Here is a 15,994-nt window from a genome sequence, read left to right as displayed (position 1 = left end):
AAAGATGGCTTCAGTGTAGAACAACCTAACAATACCTATTTGACGAATGATGAAAAAATTGTTGAAATCCTTTGAAAAAATTGTTGAAATCCTTTGAAAAAATTTCTACATAATACAAGTTCAAACAGTGTAGAAAACCTTTTTCCTTCTCATCAATACCTGAGCCCGAAAAAATTTTCTGACTCGTGAAATGTCCAACTGATCAAAGTATTTGAAGTGTCTCGCAATCTGACCTGTCTCATTTGTGTGCCTTTTTCAAATATTCGCAGCAAATGCTTTAAAATCATTCATGGGAATTTGTACACTGTTCAGCCACTCTTGCATCTGTGAAGCGCCCAGCATTTGTAATCTTTAGTTACACAGCCCATGAATACTTGTCAATGTTAAACAAAGGAACTCATCATGTTATTCAACTTCTATATTAGTATTTATGCATCCTGTCGTAAGAGTATTATACACCTCTTACGAAACCACTCATCCCCTTTTATTTAACCATTTTTAATATGGTTAGGAAACAGCTTTCTGGACTCTTGGTAGCCTGACACACCGATTTGTTAGTCCAACTTCCTAGCACCTGCTATTTTATTGCTTAGCATAAATGTTATCTGCTTCTTTGTACTTACTCGCTTACTGCCTAGGAAGCTTTGCAGCGCCCAATCGTCTGTGATCTACGGATGTGACGATTGCCTGACTGATTAGGCAAACATATATAAGCCTGTGTAGATCAGAAACTCGGTTTTCGACCAAGAAAAATGGAAATTGATTCGTCTCGGTTCTCGACCATAAATTCGGCTCTCGACCAAATAGGGATAAGCCCAGAAAAGTCGAGCGAACACGAACACTCAGCCGAGAGAGAAGTTCTCTTCATATCACCAAGAGGACTTGAGCCGGCCATTGGAATCCAAAGTGCATCGATAACGGACATGCACGTTATCACCTGACTGCTTTTTTATAGCTTTGCATAGTTTATTGGTGCCTAATTAAGTCTCCAAAGAAATACCGTGACGACAAAAGGAAAGTAGAGCGCAAAACTATAGAATTGAAAAAAAATTGAAATATAAATCAGGCATGCGTTTTTGTTTATTTTTTCATCATCGAAAATAGGAACTCTTTTATTATAATTAAACATGACCTATATCCACCTGTTTTCATTTATGGTATGCTGCATACTGTACTGTTTATGGTGTGAAATGTTAAAAAAATGCATTTCTTAGAATGAATTAAAACTTACTTATATTAATTATAATGGGAAAATTTGTTTCGGATCTCAAACAATTTGGTTCTCGAGCAGCCTTCTAGAAAAGATTATGGTCGAGATCCGAGGTTCCACTGTAAATTGCAATTTTTTTACGGAAAGTACTCTCATGAAAATTTAATCCATTTTGCATTTAAGTTTAGACAATCACTTTAAGGGAAGACTTATTCATTATCCCATGTTATATTGAGTGCCCTAAGATATCAATTATGAGCTTATGTTTCCGTAGAATATGGCAAGTAGCACAGAATATCAACGCGGGCGTTTTTATATTCATTACGTAATGCTCAAAAAAACATTAAAAACCCAAGATCAGACAATTGCCTCTATCAATATTTAGCAAGACAATGTCTTTACCCAGCCTTTCAAGTCTTCAGTGTCACCACCAAAAGAGGCTTGCTTTTTACCAAGTACATGTGTTGATGAAAGTTGTGCCAGTGAACTTAGCCTTAACTTAAAATCAATGAATACAACGACATATGTGATTCCCGATGAGCCGGATGTAACTTCCGGGGTATTAGCTGACCAATTTCGAGCACAATAGCACACTGACCTCCTTAAACCAAGTGCTGAGTAGTTTACGTCGCAATGGTCACAGCAATCTACCCATGACAGCACGGACATTATTTCTCACACCATCTACAAAAGTTAATGTTTCAAACGCATCCGGCTCGAGTTGTGTTTACTTAGGGTTTCAGTCACACCTTTCGCACTGGGATAATGGAATGGAACTAACTACAGAGTGTTTTACTTTAGCTATTAATGTTGATGGTTTTCCTTTGTTAAATAGTAGTGGTAACTCGTTATGGCTTGTTCTCAGCCAAGTCGTGAATGTAAAAATGATCCAGTTTTCTCTGTTGTTTAATGCTGGAAAAGGTAAACCTGTAAGTCTTGACTTTCTCTTGGATACGGTAGAAGAATTAAGTCAGTTGCTTGAAAAAGGTTTAGATATTGCAGGAAAAACGATTGACATTAAGATTTCACACATACAGTAGTTTGCAATGCACCTGCTAAATGTTTAATAAAAGCAATGAAGTTATACTCGGGCTACAATGCATGCTTCAACTGTACTATTAAAGGCACTTATGCCTATCATCGGATGCTATACATAGAGACACAGCTTGCATATCAACGAAATGATTCATCCTTTCCTGATATGTTTTCTCTAACCCACCACACAGGCATTTTTTTTTGTAAATTACTAATTGACATGATACACCATTTTCCTATTGATTATATGCATTCTTGTTCTTTGGGCGCGATTAAAAAACTTATTTTGTTGGCGGTCTGATAGTAAATGAGAGCATCAAATCAGCCAGGTGAAGCCTCTGGACCAGCGCTTGCTGCCTTTGCAAACCCAAACTCCATCACACTTTCAGAGAAAGCCTAGGTCCACAGAACAATTATGTAGATGAAAAGCTACAGAGTTACGCACATTTCTCCTCTACTCCGGAAAAGTTGTACTTTGAGAAATTTTGTGTCCAAAAATATCAGCACTTTCTTAGTTTTTGTTACAGCCATAACTATTATCTTGAATCCCAAAATGACGAGTGATTACTGGGAATATGCTCACAGTCTGTTGGAAATATTTGTGAAGAAAGCAAGAATTCTTAATGGCGAGCACTTCATGATTTACAATGTCCACTCACTGTTGCAAAATTTAAAAGTTTAGATAATTGTTTTTTATTTCCTTTTGAGACTCCAAGTCATCAAATGGAAGGTGCGGCATGAAAACATTCCGCAAAGCCAGATAGTAAAAAGAGTGGCTGAGAAAAACCACAGAGATCTGTTATATTCTATTTCGCGAAATAAAGGTGGCATCAGTGTAAAACAACCTAGCCATACCTACTTCACGAATGATAGAAAAATTGTTGAAATCCTTTGCAAAACATTTCTACATAATCCATGTACAAAAACTTTAGAAAAACTATTTCTTGGTCATCAATACTGGCCCGAGCAAGCAAAACTCCCTATGTTGATTGTTGTAAATTGTTCAGTGAAAGCACAAACATGCTTTAGCTGAGCCTGGCATCAGTATTAGCAGTGTTTCAATTATTTTTTTTGATTTATTATGGTGAGATATCTAACAATCTTTACCAGAATTTTTTTTTGATGAAAGTTCAAAATCAAAGGAGATATTTCACTTGGGGCTTTTTGATTGCCTAAATTGACACTTTCCTATGCTGACACTAGGTAAACAAAACGCTCTATCTCGACAAATAGGGCGTTTTGATTGCTTAATTAGGCTGGTTTCTCATTGTTAATTTGCTACAAGGCAATTAGCTTTCACTGGATAATCAAGGGATTACAAGTTTTAATTCCGATTATTAATCTAGTCAGCAAAAGGATAATTGTTGCAATTATTATTACTAATCCAGTCAACACAAAGATTAAAACCCTTCATTAAACATCCTTCAGCTCAAAAGTTAAGAGATGATCAAAGGTCTAAGTCTCATTCAAACCTGACGTTATGAAATGAAAGAAGTAAAATAGTGATTTTAATATGATCAAACGCTTTTATTGAAAACAATTTAAAGCAAACAATTGACTGCAATAATTTCAGTATTTCAAGAAAGCAAAAGCTTTTGATGTACATTTAATTAAAACAAAAATCTCATTAAATCACAGAGTCGGAATTTAAGATCTAGACTTATGTCACTGAGAGATTGTCTGGTCATAGTAAATATATTAAGATAATAAATATAGCAAAAGGATTGAGGACTAGAAGTGCACTAGTTTGTAAAGGCTGCCTTAGAAACACCAAATATATCTGCTTCAGTTTTGCTTTCCATTGTTTATATACTATGTGATTACATAATGCTGCTTTCATCATGCCCAACTTTGTGTATGTTCAGGCCAATCGAAACGCCCTCTCCACAGATAGGGCATTCGATTGCCTCTTTGTGTCATAAATGTGGATAGGGCGTTTTGCACATAGTCAGAAGTGCTGGACATTTTTCTGGACATGGTAGATCTCAACCTAACTTGCATATACACATGAAAAGCAAATTTTGACAACACTGTCAAATAAGGCGTTTTGCTTGTTTAGGGCATAATACGTGAACCCGAAAAACGTTTTCTGAAGAGTGCAATTCCAAACTGATCAATGTATTTGAAGCGTCTAACAATCTGACCTGTCTCATTTGTGTGCCTTTTTCAAATATTGGTAGCAAATGCTTTAAAAACATTCACAGAAATTCATACACTGTTCAGCCACTCCTGCATCATTACTAATTGGTTTCTTCTTGAAGTGGAACTAACTATTGAGTGTTTTACTTTAGCTATTAATGTTGATGGTTTCCCATTGTTAAAGAGTAGTGGTAACTCGTTATGGCTTGTTCTCAGCCAAGTTGTGAATGTAAAAATGATCCAGTTTTCTCTGTTGTTTAATGCTGGAAAAAGTAAACCTGTAAGTCTTGACTTTCTCTTGGATACAGTAGAAGAATTAAGTCAGATGCTTGAAAGAGGTTTAGATATTGCAGGAAAAACGATTGACATTAAGATTTCACACATACAGTAGTTTGCAATGCACCTGCTAAATGTTTAATCAAAGCAATGAAGTTATACTCGGGCTACAATGCATGCTTCAACTGTACTATTAAAGGTACTTATGCCTATCAACGGATGCTATACATAGAGACACAGCTTGCATATCAACGAAATGATTCATCCTTTCGTGATATGTCTTCTCAAACCCGTCTTTTTTGCAATTGTTGTCCGAAAGTTTATATTGCTGACATTTTATTCTCATTGTTAGGAGATTATTTTGCAGGCCTCCATGAGAATTGTGTTCATATTTTTGTTGTTCTACTAATACTGCTGACTATAGTCGGCAGTCTGTGAACAAACCAGAGTAAGAGGTGCAAATGGATACCAACCTGATTTGTTATTAACAATTTGGAATATTGTATGTAGCACAGAATATCAACGTGGGTGTTTTTATATTCACTAAAAAATTCATTTTGTATTGTTTAAAGAATCATTAAAAACCCAAAATCAAACATATGGCTTCATCAATGATTTGCAGGACAATGTTGTTACCCAGCCTTTCAAGTCCTCCGTATCACCACCAAAAGAGGTTTGCTTTCTACCAAGTGCACACGTTGATGAAAGTTGTGCCAGTAAACTTAGCCTTAACTTGAAATCAGTGAATACAACGGCATGTGTGATTCCTAATGAGCCATATGTAACTGATGGGCCATTAGCTGACCAAGTACGGGATTGTGGTTTGCCTAACAATAGATCACACATCTCCATAAACCAACTGCTGAGTATTTTACGTCGCAATGGTTACAGCAATTTACCGATGACAGCACAAACATTATTTCTCACACCATCTGCAAAAGCGAATGTTTCAAATGTATCTGGCTTGAATTGTGTTTACTTAGGGTTTCATTCCTACCTTTTGAACTGAGAAACTTAAGTGGAACCAACTACAGAGTGTTTTACTTTAGCTATTAATGTTGACGGTCTTCCATTGTTTAAGAGTAGTGGTAACTCGTCATGGCTTGTTCTCAGCCAAGTTGTGAATGCAAAAATGCTCGTTTTTCCTGTTGTTTAATGTTGGGAAAGACTAAACCTGCAGGCCTTGACTTTCTCGCGGATACTGTAGAGGAATTTAGTCAGTCGCTTGAAAAGAGTTTAGATATTGCAGGAAAAACGATTGACATTAAGATTTCATACTTAGTTTGCGATGCACCAGCTAAATCTTTAATATAAGCATGGAAGTCATACTCACGCTACACTAAATGCTTCAACTGTTCTAATAAGGGTACTTATGCCTACCATCGGTTGCTGTACATGGAGACACAGCTTGCAGATCAATGAACTGATTCATCCTTTCGTGATATGTTTTCTCAAACCCACCACACATTAACTTCGTCTTTGTGTAAAATAACAATTGACATGATACACCATTTTCCTATTGATTATATGCATTTCTGTGTTTTGGGCGCAATGAAAAACCTTATTTGTTGTTTGGTGTCTGATAGTAAAAGAGAGCATCAAATTTCGTCAAGCCAGGTGAAGCTCCTAGACCAGCGCTTGCTGTTTTTGCGATCCCAAACTCCACCACACTTTCAGAGAAAGCCTAGGCCCACACAGGAGTTATGTAGATGGAAAGCTACAGAGTTTCGCACAGCTCTTCTCTACTCTGAAAAAGATGTACTTTGAAAAGTTTTGTGTTCAAAAAAATATCAGGCCTTCAATTGTTTTGTTACAGCCATAACTATTCTCTTGAATCCTGAGATGAAGAGTGATTACTGGGGATATGCTTAGCCTTTTGGAAATATTTGCGAAGAAAGCAAAAAATATTTTTGGCGAGCGCTCCATGATTTACAATGTTCCTTCCATGTTGCAAAGTTTAAAGGTCTAGATAATTGATTTTTATTTCTTTTTGAGAATTATATGCAAGTCATCAAATGGAAGGGGCGGCATGGAAACATTCCACTAAGCCAAATGGTAAAAAGAGTGGCTGAGAAAAGCAACAGAGATCTGTTATATTCTACTTCGCAAAAAAAAGATGGCTTCAGTGTAGAACAACCTAACAATACCTACTTGACGAATGATGAAAAAATTGTTGAAATCCTTTAAAAAAATTGTTGAAATCCTTTGAAAAAATTTCTACATAATACAAGTTCAAACAGTGTAGAAAACATTTTTCCTTTTCATCAATACCTGAACCCAAAAAAAATTTTCTGACTCGTGAAATTTCAAACTGATCAAAGTATTTGAAGTGTCTCGCAATCTGACCTGTCTCATTTGTGTGCCTTTTTCAAATATTCGTAGCAAATGCTTTAAAATCATTCATGGGAATTCGTACACTGTTCAGCCACTCTTGCATCTGTGAAGCGCCCAGCATTTGTAATCTTCAGTTACACAGCCCACGAATACCTGTCATTGTGAAACAAAGGAACTCATCATGTTATTCAACTTCTATATTAGTATTTATGCATCCTGTCGTAAGAGTATTATACACCTCTTACGGAACCACTCATCCCCTTTTATTTAACCATTGTTAATACGATTAGGAAACAGCTTTCTGGACTCTTGGTAGCCTGACACGCCGATTTGTTATTCCAACTTCCTAGCGCCTGCTATTTTACTGCTTAGCATAAATGTTATCTGCTTCTTTGTACTTACTCGCTTACTGCCTAGGAAGCTTCGCAGCGCCCAATCGTCTGTGATCTACGGATGTGACGATTGCCTGACTGATTAGGCAAACATATATAAGCCTGCGTAGATCAGAAACAATTGGAATTCCATATTTTAATCACGCTTTAAGTATTATTCTGCTCTTGTATCACTCTTTATATTTTTAGACTTGCGCAATTAGCATCAGCCATTGACTTGATTAGCCTTCATATATTTTATGTTTTTGCAATTGAAAATTTGAATTGTTAATAAATAAAATCTGTTTTTAAGTTTTCAGCTAAAACAAACCAGTCTAATTCTCAGTATTAAATCTACACCTAAAACACAGTCCTCTAAATTCGCATATCATAAACCAACTAATTGAACCACTAATCCAGCACTTATAGTTAATAATCCTTAAAACAGAGGACCATTACAATGGTCCCGCGAAGCGGATAGTTGGCAAAAAATTTCAATTTTATTTGTGAAATTTTTTCCTAACGAGTATATTAAAAATCATGTCTGTTCCTACGACTGAGGATATTTTGAATAGCTTGGAAACATTTAAAAAAGAAACTAATGGAAGATTTGAGGAATTGGAAGAAAAGTTGTTAGTTCAGCAAGAGCGGAGTATAGGTAAAATATGTGAGGAAGTCGATGAAACTCTAAACCGACTTGAGAGGACTTTTGGAGATATGGTAACTCGACTAAGCGACACTGTGCAGGAAAGTTCGATCTCTTTCAACAACAAGCTGAGGCTGCTCGCAGGCTCTGATGCCAAAACAACTCTCGCCAGAACTCCGACCGTAAGTGATTTATCCAATGAAGCAGACGATGCAGACGGTAAGTCAATTATTTCTGAAAACTTTTAATTCAAATCCAAAAGACTGGCTAAAACTTTCATTAAAATGTATCAATGGCAATTCCACTGAATTGACATGGCAAGAATTTCTGTGCAAATTTGAAACAAGTTGTGTTTTTAATTCAGTGCCAAATAGCAGCAAAACGGCTGTGCTGGGATTTTACCTACAGGGTATTCCCAAGACTTACTATGACGAGATCATTAGCGATGATAAGTCGATAGAGTTTAGTGGACTGTGCATAAGACTTAGGACTAAACTAGATGCTAGTCGCGGCTCTGATCAAGCTGCACTGGAGGTATCGGTAACTCACCAGAAACCGGGTGAGCCCGTTAAGGATTATTACCAGAGGTTTCGGCAGGTGGTAGCCAATAGTGGAGCATGCCTTTCCGATCCATTTGTATCATTACATTTTAAGCTCAATTTATGTGATAGCATAAGAGAAAATATGCTTACAGTTTCCGAAAGTTCAATAGAAATGCTAGGGAAAATGGCATGTTCTGTAGAGACTGGTCAACAGGCAATTAATAAACTAGGCAATGGCAAAAAGAAAGCTGCCGAAACTATGGGGTTTGACATGCCACCCCAAAACCGAAATTTTGAGAGATCTAAAAAGGGGTTCAGAGGTCAAAATAAACCTATGACGAAACAAACAGCGGAAAGACGTTGCTATACTTGTGGTTCATATGAACCTCTGCAGAAAATTTGTTTGGCATCGCGTCTTACAGGTGCTGCAACACGGTCACTTTATAACGATGCCCAGCATGGGCCGCAAGAACAATTTGGGCAAAACCACAAACCACCAGATCATTTTCCCATTCTGAACAATGGTTGTCAAAATTCACACCAATACTGCGATGTTCCAACGTATTTACCACCACAATACCCACAGCATCAAAGGGAGCCGACCCCTCGCCACAACTGCCAAGCGTGCCCTACTCAGGCTAAACTACCTTCCAGACGACCCCCGAACCATGGTATGGCTTTAGACAATTGTGCAGTATTTGATTGCAATACTTTTGTCGAAGTAGTTGACTCTGCCGAAGAAGAGAGTAGTGACAACTCTGATGAGTTGTGCATTTACTCATTTGATATAGACAGTGACATTGAGCCAGCTGAGACTGACAGTACTTTTGCCCAGATTAACTCCGAGAATGCCATCACACTGACTAACCCCATAAGCAATAAATCACCTATTGTTGACAGGCGTAGAGCATTTCCTAGATTTTACAACCAAATCACTGATGCGCGAACACTACTCACACTTTTGATATTGTTTGTGTCATGTGGCGTAACAAGTGGTCAGAAACCTATGCTATGCAGAGATGATCACTCTATAGCCAGATTTAAAATTCCTGAAATTCATGTTTGCATACTTCCTGATGTTGGCGCTATACACAAACCATATGAGCTGAACTTTGACTTGTACAAAAGAAATTTAGTACACTATCGTACCAGTGCTTTCCACTGCAAAATTGTAAAAACGGTGACTGTGACATATGCCAATTTTGTTGGCGGAAGCAACGCCAAGGCAACTGGCTATGAATCTCAGTGGGTTGATCATGACGTGTGCCATGCAATGATAACTTCAAAAACTAGCCCTTACGGAGAAGTAACTATGACTGATGATGTTTTTCATACCAAAAATATTGCCGATTTTGAGTTTCACACAGGATTTCGTTGCTGCAAGGATTATTCATTTGATACAACAAACGCATATTTATCTGAAACAACTGTATTAAAGAGACACGACGAGTCACTGATGGAAAGCCCAGTCGGTGTGGTATCTCATTGTGTGTATGAACGAGGTGCCTGTAATTTAAAAGATAGTTCATTTCTGATATGGGTAGCTGATAAACAGGAAGGTTGCGAATACGTGTATCAGCGTAGCTACAAAGGGAAATTTCAAGCTGACACATGGCTGTCGGATGATGGCGAATTAGCTTTGACCTCTAAAAATCAATTACTGGAGATACCAGCCGAATGTGGTCAGGATATGCAAATGTCTGACCAAGGTATAGCGGTCAATCGAAATGGTAGAAAAAAACGTGACACTGATTTTGACAAGACTGACGGATTTGTAGCTGAATCCGAGCTTAACGCGCGATTGCAGGCATTAGAGTTACGCATAAAGGAAAATATTGGCACCATGTTTAGCTCATCTTTGAAATCAACATGCCAGTACATGAAAACCTCTACAAAATTGTTGACTAAAACTCTCACTAGGGAACCCACACTAGCAACTAGATATTTGACTGGGCATCAGTATATACACGCTAAACTCACTGGAAATATCATCACTGTTTACCCTTGTGAACCAGTTACGAGATACCGTGTGCTTGCCTCCGATAAATGTACTGACAGAGTTCCCATGTCAATTATTCTAGGAAATAAAAACATGACTCTGTTTATGGACACCCTGACTAATATCCTGTATAATAACCAACACATTGATGAATGCGCATTAAATGTAGAGATTCCAGTTGTTCTCGAAGGTGAGCCTTATTTCTATCACCATCGCGATGCAACGCTAATGCCAATAGTAGCCACAGACTCTATAAATCTGGTTTCACTGAATTTTTCTAATACGGCTTTTCCTTTGAATGGTAGCATAATTCATGAGCTAGTTTTATATGACTTCAAGGAGTATGGCAGGAGCTACAGTTTGAATGATTTGGCAGGTGAAACAGCAAAACAGACACAAATTTTGAAACATTTAGGTATTTCCTCGGGTTCCAACCTTCAACCCGAAAAGCAGGCTAATTTGGCTGCGGAAAATATTGTCAATCAAGGAACTTTTGCATTTCTGAAAAATTGGACTTCCCTGGATTTGAAACAGTTATGGATGTTTCTGTGTTGCCTCTACATTACTCTTGCACTGATTTGGAAATATATCATCACTTGCGCACGGTTTAGACACTGTTCTGCAGACTGAAAAGGTGTTATAGGGAGGTATATGCGGAGAGAGAAAGCCGAATCAAGCTCAGACATTAAAAACACTAATATATCGGTTTCTGTAAATCAAAAAGTGTCTGAAAATATACCGGATGAGACTGTAATAGTTCCAGTAGAAAGTGAAAATTCTGAGGCATAATAGATGATGGTGTCACAAAACACACCAGCGCAAATCAGATTTCCTGCTACCACATTACCTTCTTACCCACTAAGAACTAGGCGTGTTAGCCGTAAACGGATTGTGAGGAAACCAATTTATAGAGCTCCCACAATACATGATATAGCCGTGTTAGCTGCTGACCTTGTGCACAAGTCACTGACAATGATATGCGTAAATGGAACAAAGGTCAATGCTTTGATAGAAAGTGGCGCTCAGATCAGCACGATGAGTCATAAGCTATGTAAGCAATTAACCTTGGATAAAACGTTGAAATGTAGCTCTAGATCAATTAGATCCGTGACCGGCCGTGTGGTAAAAGGCATAGGCCATGCATATGCCAAACTACGCTTTGAAGATGGAATTGAAACTATTGGGACATTTTTGGTTTTAAGTGACTGCCCATATGCATTAATTATTGGAATTGACAGCTTGAGTAAATTTGGATATGTCGGCCTAGATTACAGCTCAGGGAACCTACGGCTTAGGTTCAACAGGAAACGTATGGTTGAAGACCCTTTAGATATTTGTGCTTTTACTGATAGTGCTAAGCAACTTAGTGTAGGTCAAATGTAGAACCAAATGTTTTGCTAGACAAGGATTTGGTGTTTCCACCAATGAGCGATACCTACTTTACTGTGCCATGCAACAAGCTTGCTAGGGATGTCATATTTGAGCCCGTACATGTACATGACCACCTTCTGATAGCTAAAACGGTCAGCAAGCCTGACGCAATGGCAAGATGCAGAGTAATCAATACTCATAATGAATATGTCACTGTTTACAAGGGCACACCAATTGGAAATGTTGAGCAGCTACCTGAGAAAATGCCTGCTGATGTGTTTGTTAACAATGATCTCTTTGATTCAGATAAAGCTAGACCCTCTACAGTGGTTGGCGATCCAGTGTCTAAGGTAGATGTGAGCAAGTCCACGCTAACAACTGACAAAAGAAAAAAATTCATGAGTTTTTTGAGAGCTAAATTAGCTGCATCTGCCACACATGATTATGATCTTGGAAAAATTAAAGGCTTATCAGGCAGGGTTTGTGACACAGGCTCATCAACACCCATTAAAAAGGCTCCTTATTGATTACCAGTTTCTCAACGCGAACCCTTAGACACTGAGATCACTAAAATGCTTAAAGCCGGGCTGATTGAGCCAGGAAATCAATCGGCCTGGGCGTCCCCCGTGCTGCTGGTGAAAAAGAAAGATGGAGGATGGCGTCTCTGCACAGACTATCGAGGGGTAAACGCAAATACAAAAAAGCTATGTCACCCCTTGCCACACCAAGACTCGGTAAGATAAATGTTGGTCGGTCAGGGACTTTACACCACAATCGATCTCCAAAAAGCTTATTGGCAGTTGGAGCTAGATTCTGAGGAGGACCGTGACCGATCTGCATTTGTCACGTATAACAATGTGTGGAGATATACGTGTCTACCATTCGGTATGTCAAACACTCCTAACGTATTCCAACGTGCAATACCTGTTATTCTAGGTAACTTGCAATGGATACAATGCCAATGCTTTCTAGACGATGTGCTGATTTTCTCTCCACCTAATTATGATGAACACGTAAAACGAGTAGAAAATGTACTAGATAGATTTATTCAATATGGAGCAAAAATTAACCCTAGAAAGTCAGTATGAGCGAGAACCGAAGTTCAATATTTAGGTTATGTGTTTAACACCAAAGGTAGCAAGCCTGCGCCAAACTTAGTTGATTGAATTCAACGTTTTCCATCTCCGCAAAATTTGCAGACACTACGCAGAGCTTTGGGCATGACAAAACTTTTACAGAGCATATATACATGATTACTCAAGGCACGCTAAGCCCTTGCTAAACCTGCTGAAAAAAGACTCACCGTTTCAGTGGTCAGACACTTGTGAAAAAGCTTTTCAGTATTTCAAAACTAAATTGACTGAGCTTCCCGTACTACGTTTTCCTGACTTCAAGTTACCATTTTTTCTACATACCGATAGTTCAGGGTTTTCGTTAGGTGCTCAACTTTGCCAATATCATGAAGAGAAAATTCACCCAGTGGCTTTCTACAGTAGGTCATTAACGGACACTGAACAAAAATACAGCACTTTTGAGCGAGAAGGATTAGCCATCATTGCCTCCTGCAACCATTTCAGACACTTGATTGTAGGTCATGAAACAACCGTAGTCACTGATCATGCCCCTTTGCAATGGCTAATGACGGCAAACCACAAAAACTCGAGATTAGCGAAATATTCACTAAAACTGCAGGAATATAATCTCAAAATAGTGCACAAACCTAATAAAGCGCATGTAGTACCAGATGCTCTGTCTAGAGTTACTATATCCGGCGATGAATTCGTAGGAGCTACCGCACTTTATTTCAATGCATCTACCAGTGACCTACTACGATTTAGGAGCAATCATTCAAGCGACCCTTTTCTCTTTGCTATCATAAACTTGATTGATTACGGTGTACGGCCACAAAACCTCAATCCCAACCAACATAAACACTTACAAATGCACAAAAATCATTACTCGGTGCACGATAACACTCTTTATTTTGAGCCAGAAAACTGTGCAAGGCCCCTTTTGTGCGTACCAGAAAGCATGCAGGTAGATTTGATGCAGGCCTATCACAATGGACTGTTTGGCTGTCATGTAGGTGCCAAGAGAACTGAGTAGAATTAGTCTAAACTAATATTGGCTTGGTATGAATAGGATTGTCAAAGAATTTGTCGAGGCATGTGTGCTGTGTAACCAACGAAAACGTTTGCACACCACCCATGTTTATCCTTTAAAGCCAATTGATCGTGAAAGACCCTTTTGGAGAGCGGGTGGAGATTTGCTAGGTCCACTTCCACTCACTGCCAGTGGTAATAAATACTTGTTAGGCTTCCAGTGCAGCTTCTCCAAGTTCGTAGTGTCTGTTCCCATACTGAACAAGGAGACTGCAAATATTGCAAAATCGCTTATTGCTGCTGTAATCTTGCCATTTGGAATTCATAGTATATTCCTAACAGATAATGGAACAGAATTTGCGAATTCTTTAATGAGTGAAGTAACAAAAATGCTTAACATTGAGAAGCGCGAGTGCACGCCATACCATACTGCTGGTAATGGTCTAATCGAGCGTTGGTTTCAAACCTATAGCTCGTTGATTTCAGCAATGGTAAATCATAAACAGACAGACTGGGACGAACTCACCCCTTTTGTGGTACATAGCTACAATAACACGACTCATACGAGCACTGGTTTTAGCCCGACATACCTCAATTTTGGACGGGAAATCGAAATTCCATTTGATTTGTGCATGCTAGTAGCAATGCCGAGATCATATAACGAATACGAAAATGTGGCAGAATTAACCCGGGAGTTTTTGTCAGCTGCCTGGCGTTTGACGAGTGAAAATATTGAAACCGCCCAAAACGCTTACAAGTTTTATCACGATTTAAATGTCAAGGGACATGAATACAAAATAGGCGACACCGTGTACATATGGGTTCCGCGGACCGAACCTGGCCAGGTCAAGAAGTTTACAAGGTGCTTCCATGGCCCATATATTATTACCGGCCTTAGAGGGTTGAATGCTTATGTTAAAATTATGGATGCCCATGGCGACGCCATAGGCGTCGAATTCATGGCTCATCTGGAACGACTAAAGAAAACTAGATCGCCCCTAGAGCATTTCACACCTGCAGAGTATGTGTCTAGAAAGCGGCCTACCACTATAGTTCAGACACCAGCTAGCGACGAACCCGTACCCTCTGTAGGGCATAGTTACAACCTGCGCCCTCGCCAATAGATACTTTAGTTGCTAATGGAAAGTATTAGAAATAAGACAACAGTTTTATTTTTTAACTTCTAAATATATTTTGATATAGAGATTATAGTATTCATTGAGTATTTTATTCGACTTTCTAAATTTTAATTGCGCAGTACCACAATTTTGGCTAGTATATAATTTTGTTTGTATTCATTCCCATTTAGCTATTTTGATACTTATCAGGAATTTTCTCCTATGACACACAAGCTGGTTCCCTAAAAAGCAAGATGATTGTTTCTCATTCTGGTACCCTCCCCTTTCAAGCATTTTGTAACCATGCTTGGAGTTTTAGCCTAAAAACAATGATAGTGCTCAAGCCATGACGCAACACATACTTCCAATATAACACCGGAGTCCACCTAACTGAGCTAGCTGGTAGCCAGAATACCAGTCCCATCCGGAGTTTGGCAGGGGTTGTAATATTTCTATGAGCAACCCCTAAATCAGGTACTTTATCCTGTACTTAGAAACGGCCAACTCCTCTGCTAAAAGTTTAATGACAATGTCAAGAGACCCATTGAGCTGCAGCTGCACTGATTACCATTCGCATATAAAAGGAACAAGAACTGTTGTGCTGGCACTAGAATGATTTGTGTTTATGAAACTACACACACATATATTTGGAGGAGTTGCCTTCCCACATTTGCCCCCTCTCAACTAGACCATGGAAGATACAGCTATCAACACTATTTCTACGACAATTATGAGGATTGACACTGACTATAACCACATTCATTCACCTGGCGAGTTTCTACGCATATTTACTTTACTTCAAAATGTCGTCACATTAATAACCAACACTAACTACACATCTGCACAGCAGA

Source organism: Watersipora subatra, chromosome 2, assembly GCF_963576615.1.
Source record: "Watersipora subatra chromosome 2, tzWatSuba1.1, whole genome shotgun sequence".
Lineage (NCBI taxonomy): Eukaryota > Metazoa > Bryozoa > Gymnolaemata > Cheilostomatida > Watersiporidae > Watersipora > Watersipora subatra.
The sequence above is the reverse complement of the archived record's forward strand: the minus strand, read 5'-3'. Positions refer to the sequence as shown.